The sequence below is a fragment of the Poecile atricapillus genome, chromosome Z, assembly GCF_030490865.1.
Source record: "Poecile atricapillus isolate bPoeAtr1 chromosome Z, bPoeAtr1.hap1, whole genome shotgun sequence".
Taxonomy (NCBI): domain Eukaryota; kingdom Metazoa; phylum Chordata; class Aves; order Passeriformes; family Paridae; genus Poecile; species Poecile atricapillus.
In genome coordinates, this window is record NC_081289.1 from 80,252,763 (window position 1) to 80,260,315 (window position 7,553).

General features: G+C 49.1%; 1 long non-coding RNA gene across 1 annotated transcript; it reads right to left on the reverse strand.

Moving 5' to 3' along the window:
- Positions 1 to 1,259: 1,259 nt before the first annotated feature.
- Positions 1,260 to 3,276, reverse strand: LOC131573236 (uncharacterized). The gene is made up of 3 exons (XR_009276160.1): positions 2,910 to 3,276; positions 2,445 to 2,559; positions 1,260 to 2,100 (listed from the first exon to the last, which is right to left on the reverse strand). It is a non-coding gene; the product is annotated as an uncharacterized LOC131573236 (long non-coding RNA).
- Positions 3,277 to 7,553: the final 4,277 nt, after the last annotated feature.

A 7,553-nucleotide genomic window follows, 5' to 3' on the forward strand; every position in this document is an offset into this window, starting at 1 on the left:
GCCTGTCTTCAGCAGATTTGGCACATTTCTCTTTCTTTGGAGATAGAAGAAGCAACGGGAATGGGCAGCAATTTTGTCAGTGTTTTCACCAAAGCTAAAATCCTGCCACCAGGAAGAATGTTGCTTTATGCGTGTGATTAATCACCTACAGTTGGAGTGAACTCGGGCTGGTGTCTTCACCGAGAGGTTTTGGCATTTCTCTTTCCTCAGTACTAATTTCTTCTCTTTTTTTCTTCCTCCAGCTGGGAGAGTTGAAATGCCAAAAACCCTCCTGCAGCCAAGTCTTTTCAATGTAAACCAACAAAGGGGATCTGTGCTTAGTGTCACTTGTTCTTTTTATTTTCAATTCTCTGTTGAACTGGAAACAGTTTTTCATAGCAGGAAAAAAGATACCTATTTCTTTCACCTCTTTTAATTCACGCCCCTTTTTTATGTCTTGATATCGTTTAACCATGAGGGCCATGTGGGTATATTTGGTGGTACGGCAGAAGCTCATCCCACACGCACAGTGGGTGTTCTTTTTCCATGCAGCTTGTCTTGAGTTCCAGGTAGCCCTGCCTTCTCTTGCCCTCTTTCCAGGTCTCTTTGTGAGGAGCCCAGCCCTGTCACTTCAGCTGCTGCCCTTTGGGTGACACACTGACACAAGTACTGTTGGTCTCGTCAAATTTTGGAGTAGTCTTCTGGACTTGAGTGTTTTAAAAATGCCCTGTCATCTCTTCCTCTGTGTGCTGGCTTTCTCAGAAAAATTGAAACCCATTACCTAGAAAATCCCTTCCCAATTCATCTTAAATCACATAAAACAGAACCTGAATTATGAATGATCCACCTCGGTGGGATGGGATTTACCATTAAACACAGTGTAATAACTGGGACAAAAATTATCCCAGGAACCGAATTACAAGGACACTTCTAATGAATGGGCAAAAAGGATGTTGTAAATGGAATTAGAAGTATGAAAACTAGGTTCCTGAGTTAATAAGAGTTTAATTAAAAATGAATACAATTCAGTAAATTGAATAGTTGGGCGCTGGGGAACTTGATTCATAGATCCTGGCCCCCCCCTGGAGGCAAGATACTTTACTGTAAGAGAGAGAAAAGATACACTAAACCATAGAAATCTCATTTAAGGGTCAAAAAAGGCATTTATTAGATTATTAGAACAATGCTATGTAAAAATGTACAAATACTGTTGTGTAAGAATATACAAATATACAAGTACCAACTTAAATTATGTTAACAAAGCATAATTTATTTCCAGCCTCTACAACAACTCACTATACATAAAAATCAATTAGATGTTTAACAATTTATTACATATTACTAAAAACATATGGCTCATGTAGAAATAATGCTTTCCCTCTCTAAATAACATTGTACAAATAGTGATCACAACTCTACTACTCCATACATGTTTAAATGGAACTAAATACACAGCTGTACACAAATACATATGGATGTGTATAACTGTAACAATCTACAGATGTACATATAGATTAAATATTACATACAATGTATATAAGCAGATATATAAAACAGACCTATCTATAAATATAAAAATATCAAGCTAAATGTCCACACAACTCCATCAATACAAATGTACAGCTATGCATCTGGATACATATATAAATAGAATTCCACACAGAAATGCCAATATACAGATAAAAATATAAAAATGCACATATCTACCTATGCAAATAGCAATATACCTATTTAAAGAGCCAAAGAACTGTAATTGCATCAACAGAAATAGATACCCACACAGCTGTATACATAGGAAATAGAATTTAACACAGCTGTAACAACATATATGTATACTTATATACACATATGTAATTATAAACATGGATGTGTATAGATCCATACATATGTATAAAGAATACATCCATAAATAGAAAAACATATATACAGAAATATTCCTATACAAATAGGAATATACATATATACATATATAAATATCCACATAATTATCCCTCTTTATGCGTAAGTCCATTCATCTTTAGACAGGGAACTCAGCCCCCCCATCTTCAAAGCCTCTCCCTTGGTCTCTTCCTCCCGTGCAGAGCAGCCAGCTCTCCTGGACAAGGACAGCAGATGGGACATCTGGGAGGCAAAGGGAACACCGAGTCATTATTGGGACCTTTCCCTTGGCAGCACCTGCCCTTCCAGCAGGGGAGGGAAAACCTCAGAGCCTCCCCAGGAGGGTTGGGAAGAACAAGCAGGCCGAGCGAGCCAGCGTGTGGCGAGCGCAGGCGCGGCGGGACTGTCCCGCAGCCCCCGGCAGCCCGGCACAGCTCCCGGGCCCTGCCGGCACAGCTGCCTTGCCCAAGGAGCGCTGAGCAGCCCCAGCACGGGCAGGGGCCGCTCCTGCCCAGCCCGGCAGCGCCCACGGCCAAAGCCCACGCCACCTTCAGCCCCGCCCGGCCTCACTGGCCCTGTGGCCTCACCCAGGCTCTCGGGGTGGCAGCAGCAGCTCCCTGTTCACTGCTCTTGCTCGTGGTCTTCAGCTTCTCCCTGCTGGCTCCTGTCAGTGTCTGGCTGGCCTCAAGGTCTTCAGGGCAGCTGTGGTAAAAGCGGAGGCTCTGGAATTGGTTCCGAGGCCTGGCAGAGCTGCAGTCCCTGACCCCTCTGTGCTCCCTGCTGGCCCCTCCATCCCCTCAGCCCCGCCGTCCTCTCGGCAAACCCCCAGCCCCCCCTTCAGTTTCTTCAGCCCCTCGCAGTCCTCTCACCCCGCTCAGTCCCTTCTGACCCGTTCTGTCCCCTCAGAGCTGGCACTCCCCTCTGCCTGTGCCACTTCCCTGTCACCTCCGTGCCACCGTCGCCCTCTGCTCCCCCACAGCCCTCAGTTCCCCCAGCAGCTCAAGGTCACCGTCCCTTCAGCATCACCGCCTCCTCGGCCCCCTCAGTCTCACCGTCGTCCTTCAGCAGCTCCTCAGGGGACAGTGCCTGGGGCCACTGGCAGCTCCCACCGCTCCAGGGACAGCCGGCGCCGGAACTGCTGCTCTGCCCATCCTGGCCCCAGCTCGGACCCAGCACAGGAAGAGGGGACAGAGGGGGCACAGGGGGAAAAACAAGAGGTGAAAAAGGCAGCTGAGGGGGAAGGAGGTTGAAATGCAGCCTAAGGCTACACAAACAGAAATCTGTCCCTCTGAACATCTGTATTCCTCTTCAAATAAAACTATATGCATTTATAAATAGAACTTTATATATATGTATATATGTATATTAATTTTACTCTAGACATATATAAATTTAAATTGGAAAAACTATAAATGTAACTATATATAAAAAATAGCACTATATATATGTATGTATAGTCTATAACTATATATATATCTACACTTAACTATACAGATCTATAAATATAGATCTTATATATAGTTATAATCTATATTATATATAAATATATAAAATAATTCAATCTATAGAAACAACATTAGAATGGATAAACATAACTATAAGCATTACTAAGTAGAACTATAGAAAGCTATACATGTAAAACAGAGGGATTCTGCCTGCCTGATGGTCACAGGCCCTCCCTCTGTCTCTTCCTGCCATGCAGGGCAGCCCTCCAGGAGACGTCCCTCAGATGGCATCTGGGAAGCAAAGGGAACACAGAGTCAATATTGGCCCCTGTGGGTGGGGCCCCATTTCCCTTGGGCAGCAATTGTCCTATCAGGGACTGGAGAAGATGGTCTGAAAGGCAGACTCTCCCTTGGGAATTTGAAGCCTGCTCTTTCAAGAACAGGGATCCTTCCAAGTTTCCAAAACTGTGTGAAGCATTCAAATATCTCAATAAAGTCTCGGTTCCACAGTGCAAATGGCACCCACGAAAGCCTGAAACGCCACAAAGAAGCCCAGAACTGCTTTTTTTCTCCGTGCTGACAGAAAGACCTCAGGCCTCGCTGCAGTGGCTGAGGCTGAAGGGTGCTGTGAGCTGAATCATGAACCAGCCCCATGATGTCAGATCTACAAACTGCCCTCTACAGTGAGCAATAGCTGCTCCAACTTGACCATCAGCTCTGACAGGACAAGTTGGTAGGGAAAGAGCTCCCTAGAAGGCCTGCAGGCTGCACCAACTTGGCCAAGGATTGGTTCCAAAGGGCTTCCTCTCTCCTCTTAGTCTCACTAATCTGGGGTCACTCAGGCTTCTCCTTTGTTACCGGATTTGTCATTTTTCAATTAATTGGCCTCTGATGTTCTACACTCTTTGTTCTTCTTGTGTCTCAGGACAGAGACCAGCAAACTGGAACTACAGTCAGCGATTTGGACTTCTGCCCTCTTTTTTCGCTCTTTTTTTCACCCCTGTTCTTACAAGAGGTGCTCAGCCGGGCCTCCCCTGTCACCCTGAAGAAAATTGATCCATGGACTTCAGCACAAAACTGGGACACCCAGCTTGGTGACACAGCTCCCACAAGGTCACGCTTATTCCCGGCTCTCTTGTCACAGCACAGGACTCAGTGTCAGAGCCTCTGGAAAAGTGTGGAGGGCAGGGTTTGGGGAGCTTGTGCTAGTGCAGGACTCGAACTAAAGGCAGCAGGAAGCACCAACCCTGTTGACAAGAACTCAACTCTTCTGATCTCCCTTCCTGCCAGGGACAGGCTCAAAGCAGCCATGGGCCAATGGGGCTCAAACCAATGTGGGCTCTCTCCTTACCATGCTCCTCAGGCTCTGGGGAACTGTCACTGCAGTTCTCGGTGCCTGATGAAGCTTCCTCTGCTGCAGCCTCATTCACGAGTTCCCCTCCTGAGGATTCAGAGGCAACATGAATATTCCCCTTGAAAGAAAAGCAGAAAGAAAGAAACCCAAAGATCACTCAATATTTTCTTGGAATCACATCAGGGCTACAATAACCCTTCTCCACTCCCAAAGGACATGGAGCAGAGGCGGGGGGGGGCGGAACACTCCCCACACGGTTCACATGATAAATCTTTTCAATTCAGGATTCCATGGCCAAGGCTAAACAGAGGCTTTTACAAAATGACCTCTGAGGCATAACATGAACACAGAAAACCAGAAGACACCAAATGAAGGGATGTGCCCTCATGCTCTGACCCTGGCTTACCCCACAAGCTGTAAGAAATCAGCCAGCAGAAAGCCAGGGGCTCTCCTTGTTGCCAACACAGCTGTCAGTAAAGGGCAGAGCTCGCTCCCAGCACTGCCCAGGGCTGTGTGCTGCAAAGCCACACACAGAGCACACATTTCTGGCTGGGAGTCTCACCACCCCACCCAAGCGCTCAGACAATCCATCACGAGGTGGTGCTTTCTGGAGCCCTCTGCTGCTGCTGCCCCATATGTATGACCCAGGCAAACATTTATGGACCTAGGGTATTTCCAGAATCAAAATTTCCACTGGCAAAAATCTCTAAGTCTAGAGGGTAGCAAAGAACACCAAAAACCAAACCACTCAAAAGACAATCAAGTACTTCTATTCCACCAAGGAAGTAAATGCTCAAGATTAAGCACCTGCAAATGTCCCTCAGACAGAAAGATATTCTTACTAAGACCCGTTGCAGAATATGCATCTCTTCTGCAGTAGCCCATCAATCAGAATCCCAAATGGTTCAGAGCCTGCCGTGTTTCCTATTATTGTGGAATAAAATGGTTTGAACACTGCTATGTGTGAATTTACAGAAGACAAAAGACATCCCATCTGAGCATAAGACAATGGTAAATCCAAAAAATCCCACTCCCCACCTTGACTCTACCCTTCCTCAAGCATAAATGTACTGCAGGCACTGGGTCTGCACATTAGGAGAGAGAGAGAGACATTCTTTGGCCAACAAACATAATAATCCGCAAAAAGGTCTGTGCCAACACAGACCCTCCAGGCAACTCTGGGAAGCAGCAAGAGTTTAGAGAAATGGGATTCCTAATCCAAAGACTGAATCTGTCAAAGGAAAGGATCAGAAAGCTGCAGCTCCAGCCCATCCCCATGCACAGCTCTGGGAGCGCCTACACAGCGCACAGCAGGGCTCACAAAGCAGCAGCAGCAGCAGCAGCAGCAGCAGCAGCAGCAGCAGCAGCTACAGCAGCAGCTGCAGCAGTTGCAGCTGCAGCCCAGCCCTTGCTTTGCCTTGGCCTTCCAGCCCAAAAGTGGCAGAGCCCACATTTGCTGCTGGAACAGAGGCACCTCTCGCTTGCCTCTCCCTGCATGGGATACTTGGCCTTCGGTGGCAATTCTGCAAATGCTCTTCTCCTCTTCTTTCCCATCAAACAAAGCCTGTTACAACCTACAAAGCATCACCACAAATGCCCCTGCTGAGGCATTCTTACCAGGAAAAGGAATACCCAAAGTTGGCCAACCCAGGCTCAGGCCTCTCATCCTCACTAAGAGGGGGAAACTTTTTCATCCCTCTTCTTCTAGAAACCTTACTTTATGAAGAATAATTCAATAACTACATAATAATAATTCAATAAGTTCAACTGAAGCAGCTTTTGCTTCTGAGCCACGGAGCAGCATTAAAAAGCTCTCGGTCCAGCCCCTTATATTCCCATCCAGTGGGGTTACCTGAGCAGAGGGAGACTTCTCAGACAGGGATCTCCTGATCTCCCGAATCATCTTCTCCACAGCTAGGCCAAGATCCAGCGGTGGAGATTCCTCTTCCTTAAGTGCGCTCCCTGCTGAGGCCGTTGATGCTGTTGCACAGCCGGCACTGTCAGGCGGAGCGCTGGAGGATGAATTGCCCGGAGTGGCTGCAAGAATCCAAACACCTTGTGGTCAGGCTCCAGAATGTGGCTTTGGCATGCAGAGTTCTACTGCTGCCTTGGATGCCAACATCACAGGAAAACCAGGCACAGAATCTTTTCGCCTTCTAGGACCCCCTTCCTAGCAGGCTTGACAATTTCTGTCTCAGAATGACAGAGCATTGTGGGAAAACACTTCCAAATTTTCATGACCTTTTGGAAAAGCAAAGCTAGAATTCTTTTCCTACCTGGTGGGTTGTAGGCTGGGGGCTGCTGCTCCCTGTGGAGCTGCTGGAAGCTGCAGGGCTGGCTCCTGACCACCTCCCGGTCGGCCGGAGGCAGCTGCTCCCCATAGAGCTCCTGGAAGTGGCTGGGGGGCCCCTCCCAGCCGAGAAACAGCGGCCGCTCCCCCGTGGAGCCCGAGCAAGTCGCAGGGCGGGATTCGGAGCAGCTCCCGCTCGGCGGGCAGCGGCCGCTCGCCGTAGAGCTCCTGGAAACGGCTCGGCCCCTCGCAGCGGGCCGGCCCCGGCTGGTCCCTGTGCAGCAGGTGGAAGCCGCAGGGCGGGCGCCGGGTGAGCAGCGGCCGCTCCCTGGGGCGCTGCTGGAAGCGGCCGGGCTGGGGCCTGCGCAGCTCCCGCCAGTCCGGCAGTGTCCGCTCCCTGTGCAGCAGGAGGAAGCCACTGGGCAGGGGCCTGGGCGGCAGCGGGGGCCGCTCCTTGGGGAGCGCCTTGAAGCCACTGCGTCTCTCCCGCGCGTCCGGCAGCGGGCCGCGCCCTCGGGAGCTGCCGGAAGCACCTGAGCCTGTCCCCGCCCACCGGCGGCGGCGGCCTGTTGGCCGCGGTCCGGCGCTTGATGCGGCACAGGAGCTA